At 50.0% G+C, this 15,239-nt stretch overlaps 1 long non-coding RNA gene across 1 annotated transcript; it reads right to left on the minus strand.

Moving 5' to 3' along the window:
* Positions 1 to 1,516: 1,516 nt before the first annotated feature.
* On the minus strand, positions 1,517 to 5,309 carry LOC132655176 (uncharacterized). The gene is made up of 3 exons (XR_009592851.1): positions 5,168 to 5,309; positions 3,976 to 4,933; positions 1,517 to 3,317 (listed from the first exon to the last, which is right to left on the minus strand). It is a non-coding gene; the product is annotated as an uncharacterized LOC132655176 (long non-coding RNA).
* Between the last annotated feature and the right edge of the window lie 9,930 nt (positions 5,310 to 15,239).

Here is a 15,239-nt window from a genome sequence, read left to right on the forward strand (position 1 = left end):
ACCGGAGCCCGAGGTCAGATCTGGCCAGCGGCTCACTCACTGGACAGTGGCACAGATCCCCTTGGGCCTCAGCTGGCTACTCACCCCTGTCGTAGTGCTGTTAGGGAACTCACAGTACACGGGCCAGTGGAAGGAGAGTGCGTGCAGGTCACCATTCAGAAGCTCCTGATGAGGGGCCAGTCAACCCACAGGGCTCCAGTGGTCATGCTGTCTCACCTGTTCTGAATCCACAGCTAAGCCTCCTGTAGCCATCGTTTCAATGTCAGTAAGGAGAACCCTCCTTCTGACTCATGTCCTCCCTTCTCCTTGGGTCCCGCTGATGTTCAGCCCTTGGCACACGTATCAGTCTTTCCCTCCCATTGCATCTGGGGCCTCGGGTTAGAAGGTGGGGGCCGAGTTCGGAGCCATATCTGGGCCCAACCAGATGGACCTCTCCTAGCAAAGCTCATGTGCCCTCTGCGCTCCGGCTCCCTCTGAGGCTTTCACACTCAGGAACTGCATTTATCTTCCTGTGAAGGAGACCTGGTCGATATGGCTTGAACAAGATTGAGATTTATTTCTCTCTCATCTTAAAAGAAAGAAAAAAAAAAGAGTTCTGAATAAGGCAGCCACATTCCTGGTTTTATTCCACGAGCCTCAGCACATGGCTTTTCTGTAGATCGGCTCCATCATGGCTGCTGGGGCTCCAGACATTGTGTATGCATTCCAAGCAGTGGGGAAACAGAAATAGGCAAAGTGCTTTCATTCATAACTCACTGATAAAAACTAGCCGAAAGGGGGGCTGGAAGCTGTGCTGTCACCTGGGAGTCTTAGCCAGGGTCCTGACGCTCAAGGAGAAGATTAGAGTAGAGGCACACAGCTGCCCTCATGCCTGTGCTGTTTTGTGCTACAACAGCAGGGTTCATTTCACTAGCTGGAGCACAGATTTGAAAAAAGCCTAACATTCCTGCCACCTGGCTCTTCACAGAAATTATGCAAGCTTTTCTACAAGAGAAGGAAAATTATATATATATGTATATATAATATGTGTGTGTGTGTGTGTGTATCAGTGGGCACCATATTTCAAATGTACTGTACAGATGTGTATTGGGGCACAGGAAAGACTCGCAGAAAAGAAGGGGAGCAGGAGAGAGACACTCAAAGGCAATTCTTACCCACAAAGCTTCATTTAACAAGGAGAGTAGACGGGGGCAGATGAAAGAAAATATTGATTGCGTGTGCCATGCTTAATGTTCTCACAGATTCCTAATAAGATACAAATTAATCCAACCCATTTGGAAAGCAATTTGGAAAAACATACTAAGAGCCTTAGACTCTTGCCCTCCTCATTCCACTTCTGGCAACCTACCTGAGTTATAAACTAAAATGTCAAAAGATCTTTATAAGCAAACACGTCCTTCGTAGCGCGATCTAGAATCTAGAGCCGCTGAGGTGGCAGCTCGACAGGGGTTACCGCAATTAGGCCGAGGCTACCGGATATCCTAGCACAGGGAAGTTAAAAGGACGTCTACAGAGGGTTTGGGGGTTGAGGAGATCCAAGCGAGGGAATGGGCTGCAGGCACGTAGACATGTGCACCGAAGTCACTAAGCTAACACACTAACATTTTGATCAGATCACCCCCCAAATTCACAGCAGTTATCTGAGGGGAAGCAGGTGTTCACATTGTGGTTTTGACACCCACATACTTCCTCTTTCTTGTGTTTCCTTCCAGAACGTGTTTTAGTTCCATGATGAAGAATCCACGTATCACTTTGAATCCTACGGGCTTTTGAAGGGTGTTGTCGGCGACTGAATATTTACGCCTCCCGCCCCGCCTCCTTTACAATCCTGATCCATGATGTGACAGTATCAGGAAGCAGGCCTTTGGTAGAGCCCTATGAAAGTGTCCCTGTGAATGAGACCCCAAATGAGACTCCTTTTTCCTTCAGGCATGGAAGGACATGGTGAGAAGACAGCTGTGGATAAACTAGGAAGCTGGCCTTGGAGGGACACCGAATCTCTCGATCTTGAACTCTTCGGCTTTCCCAGCCGAGAGAGCAATGTCTGTGGCACGATCTTCTTGAAGCCAGAATAGACTGATACAGGTGCCAAGTGGATCCCTGATGCCATGAAGACAGAACAGGAAGCAGGCGTTAATCGCCTCATCCAGAGGGTCAGGAAAGCAAAGGGGTCTGGAGCTACAGACCACAGCTCAAGCCACCCCGGGCCCTGTACGGTCCTCCTCCACCGAGAACCTGGGGGGTAGGAGTTTGCAGAGCGGGCCTCTCCCCACACCCCGCTTTCTCTGCTTCTGGAGTTGGACACCGTGTCAGAATCCCATGAGCATCTTCAGAAGGAGGGGGTCGAGGGCCAAGAGTAGAGAAGCAAGCTGGGAAGTGTGAAATCCCTCATTTTCTCCAGGGACCCTTGGGTGGCTAGGCTCCCTGCCTCCTGAAAGCTTTCCTCTTCTCGGACCGTCCACCAGTTCTGAAAGCTCCAGGCACGCTCAGCCACAACATAGGTTCCTCTTAGCAGCATCAGTATTTATTTGGCCATCTCCTCCATTACCTGGAGGCGGGGAGGGGTGGGAGGGTTGCCTCAGTGGTTAAGAGCAAATCCTCTGCTCTTACGGAGGACCTAAATTCAATCCCCAGCACCCAGCACACAACTGTGTGGAATTCTGACTCCCAAATCCAATGCCTCCTTTGTGACCCCAGCATCTGCACGGGTGCCGGTATACATGACTAGACACATAATTTTAAAATAATTTTTTAAAAGAGACTGGTAAAAAAAGAAGAAGAAGAGTGTGGGAGGAAGACTGGCAAGAAGATTCAGCAACTAAGTGTGTATACTGATCTTACAGAGGGCTCAAATTAGGTCCCAGCACCTCCACCAAGCAGCCCATCACTCCCTATAACTCCAGCTCCAGATAAACTGACCCCTCCTCCTGGGCTCTGCAGGCACCTCCTCTCATGAGCACTCACCCACACACAGGTACACACAGAATTTAAAAGCAGTAAAAACGGACAGAAAAAAAAAAAGCCTTTTTAAACAAAACACAAAATAATGTGGAATCCGGTCCTCGGCCTGTGCAATAGTCTGGACTCCCTTGGCAAAGGAGTTGCTTGAAGTCTCGGGAACGGGCAGCCTTTAAAGGGGGCCATAGCTGGGGCCGGTCTGTAGATCTCAGCCTTCAGCTTTTAGTCGGCTGGAGCAGACCTAAAAGCCTGATTCGCCTTGACTCGACCACCTGAGCATCACCCAGACATGTTCGCTTTTGGCATCCCATTTGCCTCAACACAGAGGAGGGTGGAGGACGCTGTTTCGGGAGGCACTGCTGGAAGAGATCAGAAACGTCTCTAAAACACCCCGTGCACAGCAGGTGCCCACAGATGTCATTTCCGCTCATACAACAATCTGTTCTGGGCACCCTGGTGGTGACGTGAGGAGCGGTGACCTGGAATCATTCGGAAAGAGCGGCAGGTCTTGTACGTTTTCGAAACACAACAGGGCACTGCTTTCCCCCTCCCCTCCCTAGAGTCTGACTCATTCAGCCTTCGAGGAACGGCTGGAATACAGTGTCCCTCCCCTGCCCACCTTACCAGGGCAGGCCTCTTGCGCCAGGCAGGCTTGAAGCCTTTTCCTCCTCAGGACATCAGCCACTGGTGGGGCCATGCATTTCACGACCCATCACAGACATACCAAGAACATCTCTTGGCACCGAAACTGCCTCCCCACCGTCTTGGACTCCCATGTATTAGGGCTGCATCTCTTCAGCTCCAGGACAAGCCCCTCCAGGCCTCTGCTTCTTTTCTGGTTTGGTTTTTTTGTTTGTTTTTAAGATGGGGTTTCTCTGTGTAGCCTTGGCTGTCCTGTACTCTCTCTGTAGACCCGGCTGGCCTTGAACTCACAGGGATCCTGCCTACCTCTGCCTCCCTGAATGCTAGGATTAGCACCACCCTGCCCGGCTTGGGACCCCGTTTTTTTACACTCACTAGGTGACTGACACTTGCTGCACAGCTGATCTTCACATTTCCGTGCGTCTCGTCCACAAGAAGTGCCGCTCTTCCAAGCTGGTGAAGAGTGGATGGAGCCAGCTCTGGACAGTGCGGACGGCTGCTTCCAAGGGGTAAGGAGCCTGCCCAGTTCTGGATCCCAGCACCTTGCAGGGCTAGAGCACAGGGACCTCACACCCAAGGCTAGCCCGGGCTTCATCGTGAGGTCTTGTCTCGAGTCAAGAGGCAAACAAAACCAACCAAAAGGATTCAGAGAATCTTCAGGGTAGGGGGGATTGCTACACCCCTTGATGCTGAGAACACATTAGCAGACCACTGGAGGGGAGCTCCTCGTTCCCAAATCAAGAACTAGGTTTTTATCTGGGTCCACTCCAGGACACTGGCTGCTCCCTGCCACCCAGAGCCACCTTTGGAAATCCAGGTTGTAATCACCCCAAAAGAGCCAGACTTAATCAGGAAGCATGGGGACAGGCCACCAGGACACAGGGGTCAAATCTGACACAGCTGAGTCAAATCTGGACGCTTGAGAGGGTGGGGGCGCTCTGGCCCTTCCAGCTCCCTCACAGCTTTGCTTCCTGGCCCGAGAAACGCAGGCCGCTGAGCTCCCAGCAGAAGCAACTGTGTCCCTGCTCTCCCTCTGTGGCCAGAGTGCCTCTGGCCAGGCCTGGAGCAGGCACGTGCAGCTGACAGCTGTGGTGGCACCAGGACTCGGGCGGGCGCCCATCACAAGGCTGCCCTTTGCTCCTGGCCTTCCCTAGGGACAGTTGAAGCAAATGGCCAGCGGTGTCTTGGGGAAGTAGAGGAGGGCGGGCACTGGCTGACACCACCCGCTTCAGTGTCCTTTGCTCCAAAGCCACAGTGCTTATCTCTCTTTGCTGTGTTCCTGGTTTTTTCCAACCAGAAATCCGTATTTCAGTTGGTACCGGTAGCTGGAGTCCTAGAAAGAAACCAGTTCAGGCAGGAACTTCAAAAGAAAAGCGGATGTTTGTTGAGTGCCTGCCTGACCTCAGATCCTCCACACCCCTTCCCAGGCCTGAGCTAGGCACACAGTACCCAGGATCCCTGGCAGAGGCCAGGCCTTCAGCTTGGTGCCGCTCTTTGAGCTCCCCTCCCTCCCCACTCCACACCTATTTTAATGTCAGCCCCAAACCCCAGAGCTGGGACCTCCTACCTCTATCTCCACATGACCCAAAACCCTTCCCCCAGAGCCTAGGTTTTCCATGGAACTCCCCAGAATCTCCTGATTCTGCGAAGAAGCTTTGCTAGCCACGGGAGCAGCCAGCTCCAAGGACACAGGAGCTGGCAGCCAGGCAGTCTCTCCAGCCTAGAGCGGGGCCTCACTGCTTGGCCTCTCGTGGCAGGAGAGCGCCCCCTGCTGCCCCAGCCCCGCTGGTACCACACAGCCTGAGTGCTGGGGAGCCCAGAGAAGGGACGGCGTGTCTGTCATCCAGAGAGCTCGCTGGCTCAACCCGGCAGGGGGAAAAAAAAAGGTTCAGACCCTTTGTGCCAACATCTGCCTGGAGTGACATTTTGGGCATAACAGCCCCTCTAAGGGGCGTGGAGAAGCTCTCTAAGGCACCTCGGAGTAAGAGACGCGGTCTGGTCTGAAGCCATTGCTCCGCCACGTGCTACCCTCAGACTTGGGCATGTGGTTTAACCTCTGAAACGGGTTTCTTCATTAAACTGAGATAATCAATAGCACATGCATCACAGCAACGGTTTGCCGAGATAATTCATGTAAAACGCACACTGAGCTTTCAATAACAGTAACTCGCCGGTATCGATTCCGCTGACACCCCTACAAATGAGTGATAAGAGCTAACAAGGGCTCGTGGACCCAAGACAGGGGATTTGCTTTTCCAAAGCGCTTTCATCATTAAACGGATCTGGTCTGGTTCCATGGGCATATTTGAGGAAAACAGCGTTGCCTAAAGGGGAAATAAATGCCGGAGACATTCACGAGAACATCAACCACAAACAATTACTAAAGACATTGATCAATGCTCCGAGCTCTACAATAAAAGACGGAGAAAGTTATGGCCCAGAAGTTTCTGCCCTGTGCTATCACCAGCTCCCCCTCCCCCCAATTCCCCAAATGGCAACCCCATTCCTGAACTGTATCTACAGGCTACAAAAGTGCTAAAGTATCTCACAGCGGGGGGGGGGGGGGGAAGTAACGGAACGAGATTCCCCTCCAGCCAGCGCCCGACCCCCAGTGTCAACTCAGTGAGAGGCTTCATGGCATCTTCTGTCAACTCTCAGGTCTGATGGATCAGGTGTGCCCCATGGCACTTCACCTGCCCTCGTCAGGGTCACCATGTTCTACACACAGTTCACCCGATGGTCCATTCTCAAACCACATCCCCCCACCATCAGCAATGGTTGCAATCATCGGTGTACCCTCTCCGCCCCTCCCCACTTTGGGAACTGTTCCTTCCACTCCTCTTACCCACCTTTCTTTCCCCTGACTCCATGACACCATCTCACGCCTCTTCCCCTTGTTGTTCCCACTTGTTAGGGGCAACTTCACACACGTGGTTACTCGGTCAAACGTCCCCTCCCCTTGCAACTTCCTTCTTCCCCCGACTCTGTTGCTGTTGTTCTTATACAACTATGGGTTTTTTTTCTCCCCTTCTTAGTTTTTCTCCTTTCCCCATTCCTGGCTATCGCACAAATAATTGAGGCTCCTTTGTACTTGTTTAATAGTAAGCTTCACAACACAATAACTGAGCAGTTATTACTCTAGTCTTAACACTCTAAGCTAATTTGACTTCCTCCCAGAGTACACCGGAGAGACACTTGCACATTGTAGCTTTTCTATTCCAGCTCCTTTTCTTTTGATGTCTCCTGGACCTCTCTCTAAGCTGAATTCCCTACTTCCTCCTCTAGCTCCTACTTTCTCCTCTCCTGGCTGGCAGGAAGTCCAGCCCTAGACTCTCCCCTGCTCAGTGATTGGCTGTAAGCTGCTTTATTGGCATACCAGGGGACAACTGGGGGGAGCAGTGTTTACACAACATTGAGACAGGAGATTCTCAGAACAAGGATTGCAACCAGATATGGGGATACAGAAACCAGCATCCGAATTACACAATAGCCTTATGCCTACACACCTCCTTTGTTAAGTAAGACACTAGCTCATGTAGCCCAGGTTAGCCCCAAACTCAATATCTAGCTGAGGATGCCCTTGTACCGGGATTACAGGCACGCCCCACCATGCCTCGCTCTATGCATTGGAGATCAAACTGAAGGCCTTGAGCGCATCTTTCTCTCACACCCTCACCTGGAACATCAGCAAATCTAGTCGATTTTACCTTCCAGGTGTGTCTAGACTCTTTCTGCTTCTTGCTTGCTCTACTACTCTGCACAGTCCCTACCCTCACCATCTCCTGGCTGCTCTCCCACCTTCTACCCACAATCCTCTGCTGGTATTTCCACGCTCGAGTGGGTAAGGTTCTTCCCTGCAAATGTCACACCTCTCCTCTGCTTCAACTTTCCAAAGATTCCACGTCTCCCCTAACATCATCTCCCTTGCTCATGTCTTTCAGGCCCCTTTGCTGGAATGAACCCAGCATGATTTTACCACAGGGGCTCTGTTCTTCTTTTCTTTCTTTCCGGAATGTTCCGACCCCAGGCACCCATTGGTCTCATTCCTCATTTTTTATTCTCTTTCACCCTTTTCTAACAAGATCTACATAAGAGGCAATGCCCATACCTTCCCACTTACTTGATGAATTTTTTCATGACATTCATCACCCCTGGATATATTAGAAATCTGAGAGTTAGTTTGCTCTAGGAAAAGGAGGGACTTTGTTTTGGACCTGCATGTCCTGGTCCAGTGCCTGGTACATAATAATTGTTCAGTAAATGCACTGACTGTAGGAATAAGCTAGTCCACACTGGAAGTCCCACTCATGACCTGAGATCAGAGATGCCTTGCTCATCACCAATGATCTGTGCCACAAAGAAGGTTAATGACTCTGCCTTCTTGGTTTCAAAACGAGCAATCTTTGGGTGGTAGGTTTGCCAACAAGCCTGCCTACCTGAGTTCAGTTCCTGGGAACGTTCATGGTGGAAGGTGAGAACAGACCCATAAAAGATGTCCTCTGATCTCCACAAGCACACCATGGCACACACACACATAATTTAAAGATTAAAAGAAAAGAAAATTAAAAGAAAATATTTTTAATTTGATTATGCAAAGCCTGGGCCTTCTTGCTTTTCCATGTCTGGGTCCCCACATTCGATTTCTCTTTTCCTCCATCACAGAAGCAGAGACACACTTGTGAAACAACCCATCTCGGATTTTTCCCTCTGTCACTGGTCTCTTCCATTCATTGTCCCAGTGATATGCTCACAGAAATAAGCATTCCCGTGAGGTCGGCTGGGGCTGGGATGGTTCCGGCTGTTTCTAAGAACGCTCTTAAATGAAACCAGGGTTGCACCTGACCTTGTAGAATCGCTAGGAGGAAAGAGGTCAGTGTTTATCAACACAAGTCTCCTTTCTTGTTTCGTGCAATGATGAACGGTAGGATCGCGTGTCCTGCAAGAAAGCCCGAGAAGCTAGTCAAACGGCGATAGGAGAGTGGCTTAGAAATTACCCTTATCCCAAAAAATCGCCCCCTCCATGGAGTCGCTTCACTTCCCAAGGCATTAGGTTCCCCTCGCCTAACAAGCATTTGATGGAACAGGCAAGCGCATAAATTCACCACGAGCATCCGTGGGCGAGACGTGTTTACAGGGCACTCGGTGATACAGGAGATAGATAGAGCACAGAGGCAGCTGGAAGTCAGGGCTTGGGCGATATCAGAGTGAGACACTGATGCGGCCGTGAGATGGGGATAGAGCTTGATATTTGGGGGGAAACTGGGTCCAGAAGTGAGTTCAGGAGTGTCTGGAGAGCAGGGTGAGCTCCAAGAGCAGATTTAGGAGAGTCCCAGATTTGGAGCCCAAATAACCCTCTCTCTCTCTCTCTCTCTCTCTCTCTCTCTCTCTCTCTCTCTCCCTGTGTGTATGTGTGTGTGTGTGTGTGTGTGTGTGTGTGTGTGTGTGCGTGTGTAGATGCAGAGGTCAGAAGTGTCTTTCTCAATTGCTGAGCACCTTACTCTTTTAAAACCCAGTCTCTCATTTGCTCAGGCACACCACAGCCCTTGACCGGCTGACGAACGAGGCCCAGGATCCTCCTGTCTCTACCCCCCCAGTGCTGGGAGGGCAGCCCTGAGCTTCGGATCTCGGCTTTTACACAGGATCTGGAGACTGAGCTCAGCTTCTCATCCTCACCCAGCAAGTTCTTTTCCTCACTGAGCCATCTTCCCCAGGGCCTCCATGTCATTGTGTCGTCCTCAGTACCTTACAACTCCAACCCACCAAACTTACCATAGGCTTTCTGGGACTCCTGCTTCCCATCCTTAGGTTCAGGTGACGGGAGTCGTTCCCACATAACTTTGTGATGAGAAATAGTCCATCCCATGTAAAGTTATTTTAGACAGTGCCTGGGATGCAGTAAGCTGCCCAGCTGGGCCCTGGGAACTGAACTCAGGTCCTTAAACTGAGTGCTCTTAAACTGCTGAGCTCTCTCTCCGGCCTCCCGCTCTGTATTCAGATTCAAATCAGAAGTCTTGCAGGAGTGTGAATTCATGCGAAACCTGTAAAAATGACAAACTGGTGAAATGAGTCAAAAGCCTTAAAAACCATCCAGAAATTTTTTACTGTCTGGAGTCGGATCCTAAGAAAAATTGCTTCAAACACAGAAAAAGAGGTTTTGTTGTGGTGTTATTCATAGCAGAGAGAGATGAGAACATCCCATTTGCCCATTTGTAGGGGAAGAGTGAGAGAAAACAGAGGGATCTTCCCCAGAAACCATCTGGCCGCGTGCACTCTGAGGAGCACCGCGGGGAGGCATTCTATCGGGCTGGAAAACAGGCGCGCTAAGATTTATGTATACCGTGGGCGTCGTAGCTGTCGTGAACAGTGACAATTTAGAAGTCTGTGTACGCGAGACATTCAACAATTGGCACCAAAGAGTGAAGACTGTGTTTCTTTCTTTTTAATCTTCTCCTGCACTTCAAGTCTGTTTAGTGTTTTACGTGTCTGGGTGTTTTGTCTGCATGTGTGTCTGTGAACCATGCCTGGTGCCTTCAGAGGCGAGAACAGGGCATCGGGTCCCCTAGAACTGTGTTACAGATGATTGTGAACCACCATGGGGGTGCCGGGAACTGAGCCTGAGTCCTCTGGAAGAGCTTGAGTCTGAGTCCTCTTGAAGAGCAGCCAGTGCTCTTAACCTCTGAGCCATCTTTCCAGCCCTCTCCTGTATTTAAAAAAAAAAAAAAAGACTTTGATAATAATGGAATGTTTCACTTTTAACATGGAAAATAATTGTAGGCCTTCAGAGTAGAACACCCACGGAAAGCTGTAGCTTTAAGACTGAAATGAAAAGTTTGACATGGGATTCTTTTTCCGGATTTTTTCCTTACCATGGAAAAGTCTGTGGCTGTTCAAATTCAGTCACTCGGGAACATAGTAACACACCTTTGTTCTCGCAAAATAAATAAATAAATAAATAAAGCAAGCCCAGGCTGCCTTAGCTTTCAACTGCAAGCGGAGAGGCCGTCCAGCGGGGCAGAAACAGTTGTGGTTTACACAGATAAGTGTAGACTGCCGCTCACACAGGGAGACCCGGAGGAGCTTGAGATAAAACCTTCCGCTGGGTGACCTGATTCACCTACGACACCAAGGGCTCGTCACAGGCAGTCACGTGGAAGGCCTCAACGCCTGTGTTCCAGACCAGCAGCCTGCAGAATGCAGCTAGAGAACCGTAGAGTCAGATCCTGGATGTGGGGGGTGGAGGGTGGAGGGGAGCAGGGAGGGGAAGGCGGCGATAAGAATTTGAACATGAGAAACCATTCCTTTCAGGTCCTTGGAAGTAGTCCAAAGCCTGTGTGGTGAGGACAGCAAGGATGACTCCCAACTGCCCCCACCCCCACCCCCAAGACAGCAGGCCCAGAAGTCCTCACCGAACACTCCCTGGAGAAAGGAGAAACCTGACTCATGACAGAACCAGCGTCTTAACAATATGGAGGATCTTCTGTTAGGGTCCGGCTAGGTGGGTGTGAGGCAGAAAGTCTCCAAGGACACTGCCTGAGCCCCTACTCTGACTTCCTGAAGAACGGCAAGTCTCCCTGAAGCCCGGCGTGAGGCAGCTCCAGAGGGTCAACGGTGGCTCAGAGCCTTCCAGCCTGTGAGCCTGAGCTCATAATTATAGCTGTCCTGAGGGGACTGCAAGGGGGCTGGGGTGTAGCTCAGTTGATAGACTGCTTGCCCAGGATTTGTGAAACCCTGAGTTCAATCCCCGGTGAATAATCCAGGGACAGTGCAGTACAACTCTAATCCCAACGCTCAGCAGGAGGTCAGGAGGTGGAGACAGGATGATCAGAAGTTCAAGGTCATCCTCAGCTACATGGAAAGTTTGAAGCCAGCCTTGGATCCATGAAAGTCTGCCCCAGAAAGCACACACTAAAAAGAGCCTCCAAGGGACTAGCTGATGACTACATTTGGAAACAAGTGGGAAGGGGTTGTTCTCAAGGTACCCTCGTTTTTTTTTTTTCTTCAGAGACAGCTCTGGCTTGACAGTCTCCAAGGGATTTCCTGGAAGGTTCTAGGTCTTTGATCCATCTGACTTTTTCTGCCTTTATTTGCTCAGCCAATCAGGGATGGGTTGTTGTTGACAGAGTATGTAGTGGCTTGAATGGGAAATGCTCCCTACACCCTCAGATCTTTGAAACACGTGGCCTCAGTTTAGTGGCGCTGTTTGGGAAGGTGTAGGAGGTGTGGCCTCGCTGGAGGAAGTGGTGGCTGGTGAAGGGCTTTGAGAGTATAAAGCCTCAAACCACTTGCAGTTTGCCCTCCCTCCTTCCTGGTGAGCTTAGAGGTGTGAGCTCCCAGCTTCCTGGCCACATTGCCTCCCCGCCATGATGGACGCTCGTCCTTCTGAGAGCTGTGTGCCCAAATAAACCCTTCCTCCTATAAGTCGCCCTGGTCAGGCTGTTTTCTCATAACAACGGAATCGTAACCGATAAACACGGTTCCACTATGTATCCCTAACTATCAAGAACTTGCTATAGAGTCCCAGTCACTGCCTCCCATGGGCTGTGAGGGCCAAGGGGGGAACTAACATTTTAAAGGGAACCATTTCAGAGGATAACACACCCTGGCATCCTTCTTCCAAGGATTCCAATAATCCTGATAATTGCCAACACATAGCTGATTGTCTCCTCCTTCTCCACCAATTATTCATAAGCAAATCTCAAACACTGCATCTTTTCATTCGTCACAAGCTCACATGCACACCATACACACACAATACAAACATGCATACATACATACATACATGCATACATGTAACTAAAAACATATAAACCTGCTAAACCTACCAGACATGATAATGCATGCCTCTTGGGGGGGGGGGCAGACAGGGTTTATCTGTGTAGCCTTCGGCTGTCCTGGACTCACTTTATAGACCAGGCTAGCCCCAAACTCATAGAGATCCACCTGCCTCTGCCTCCCGGAGTACTGGGATTACAGGCGTGCACCACCAAGCCAAGCTGCTGATGCAGGCTTAATCTTAGCCTTTGAGATGTATAGGCAGGTGGATCTCTGCATTCAGGGCCAGCCTGATTTATATAGGGAGTTCCAAGCCAGCCAGCCAGACCACATTAAGACTACATGTATATAAATATATGTAATATATTATATATATATGAGACCTTTATATTATTTATATATATATATATATGAGAGACCTTTTTCTTGAGACAGGGTAATCTATCTCTGTGTAGCCTTGGCTGTCCTGGACTCACTTTGTAGACCAGGCTGGCCATGAACTCACAGCAATTCACCTGCCTCTGCCTTCCCAGTGCTGGGATTACAGGTGCCACTGCTCCAGGCTATGAGATAACATCTTTAAGGAAGAAGTAGAACTGGGAACTGAATCTAGGACCTCATGCAAGCTATGAAAGTGTCCTTTCTACATTGATCTATATCATACACGTTTTTAAAAATTTAAGAAAGTATGATAAACTTGTGGTGCTTATAAAAGACTTTATGGTGAGACGGACGGTGGTGGCACACGCCTTTAATCCCAGCACTTGGGAGGCAGAGGCAGAGGCTGGTTGATGTCTATTAGTTCCAGGCCAAAAAGTTCTAGGACAGCCAGAGCTACACACACACACACACACACACACACAAAACAAACAAACAAACAAACAAAAAAACAAATAAAACCCCTGTCTTGAAAAAAGCCAAAACAAACAAACAACAACAACAACCAAAAAGGGATGAATTCTGAAACAATGAGATGCAAATTTAGGGCTGGTGACAGTGTAGCAGTCCTTATAGGTGCCAGTTATCGAAGCCAGGCAGTTGTTCAGCCACTCACAGGTATCTATCAGATGTCTCCATAGGCCGGGCCTGGGACAATGGCATGCCCACCAACTATCCGGCTCAACCAACCGGCATCTGCCTAACTGTATTACCGTTTCTCTCCTCCAGCACCCTTCTAGATGGCTTCTCGTGGGACGCTAACCTCATGCATGTGGCTTGTTTATGGCACAGCCCACGCAGAGCTGCTTGTTTGCCGTATTTGGCATCTGTGGTGACGTCATGAAAATCCCTTTGGACTCCGGCTTCCTCTCCTCGGCACGGCATGCAGCTTTGCCCAGGGGGGGGGGGTATTACCTTTTCCCTTAGGCAGCTAGAGCTAAGCAAAGGTGAATGGGAGATTAGAAAAAGCCCAGCTCCTTTGCGGGACTCTGGGTTGTCAGGTCCTCAGCTCCCCGGAGGTGGCGCTGTCCGGGGTAAGAAGCCAGCAGATCTGTTACCAGGACTCTCCTGAGCTGAAAACAGGTTCGGATTCAGGGTCTGGTTATACTAGCCCGCTGTTAACTGGGTAGCCCAGACTGGCCTGGAATTAACTGTGTAGCTCAGGCTGGCCTTCAACTCATTGTGTAGCTCAGGCTGGCCTTCAACTCATTGTGTAGCTCAGGCTTGCCTTCAACTCACTGTAGCTCAGGCTGGCCTTCAACTCACTGTAGCTCAGGCTGGCCTTCAACTCACTGTGTAGCTTGGGCTGGTCTTGAGTTAGTGACGAGCTTCCGCCTTCTGCCCACTCAGCGCTGTGATCACAGTCTCTGCCATGGGCAGACCACAACTTTAATACAAAAACCGTATGACACCTCCAGTGTTGCTCAAGATACAGTCTCTCTAGTGACCACCCACACTCTTACACTGTCTTTCACCTTTTAATCCCCAAAACCTGGACGCTCAACTTCAAAACAACGCCGAATCTGAACATCCATCCACACCTGCACTTAACGAATCATTAAAGGTTTTTGCTCACTTCATAAAAGAATTCACAACGGGGTTCTTTGCACAGAGAGCCCCACTTGAGTGTTTAAAATAAAATTACAAGATTTTACCAAAAAAAAAAAAAAAGGAAAGAAAAAGAAAAAAAAATCAACCTAAAGCAAATTTCCAGAAATAACATATCCCATAGAAAGCAGTGGCCGAGCGCCGACCCAATAATTGAGACTTTCAAATCCCTCCTTGTGAAAGCGGCTTTCTCCTGAGACCCCCTGGTAAGTCCCTGCCTCTTTTTTTTCCTCAGCCCCCTCGGTCATACCCTGAAGGGAGTTGCCATGGTGACTGTGGGACTGTGACCTCCAGAGTAGCTGGGGCCCAGAAGAAAGGATTTCCCCCGGTGTGGTTGAGAGGCGGGGGAGCTGAAAGAGAGAGCGAGGCGTATTCTTTCCCAGTAACAGGCAGATGGTTTTCACTGGGGAGACTGGGAAAAAGGGGGTCCAACCGCTTTCTGAATGCCCTGGCTGCTGACTGGGCTCACCCTGCCACCCATGGGCAAAGATGCTAACTAACAACACGGATTCAGACAATGTGTGCACCAAAGAAAAAGCATCCTGGGAAGGCGGGCCGCCGCCGCTGAATGCCTCTAATTAATTTATTATGAGAGGCCATGGGAATAAAGGAAGGGTCACTCCATATGTAAATGACTCTGTCTTTAATCCCAGGATCTGAACCCATTTAACCAAGGAAATGAAAGCCATGTCACTTTCGTTTAATTAGCTCAGCGGAGGGACAGACAGGCATGAGTGCAGGGCCCCTCAACAGAGACTCACTTGCTCCTCACCTGCTTAACAAGGAGACCAGGGCGAACTCTGTCCTGCTCCTTGCTCCTT

Source organism: Meriones unguiculatus, chromosome 7, assembly GCF_030254825.1.
Source record: "Meriones unguiculatus strain TT.TT164.6M chromosome 7, Bangor_MerUng_6.1, whole genome shotgun sequence".
Taxonomy (NCBI): Eukaryota; Metazoa; Chordata; class Mammalia; order Rodentia; family Muridae; genus Meriones; species Meriones unguiculatus.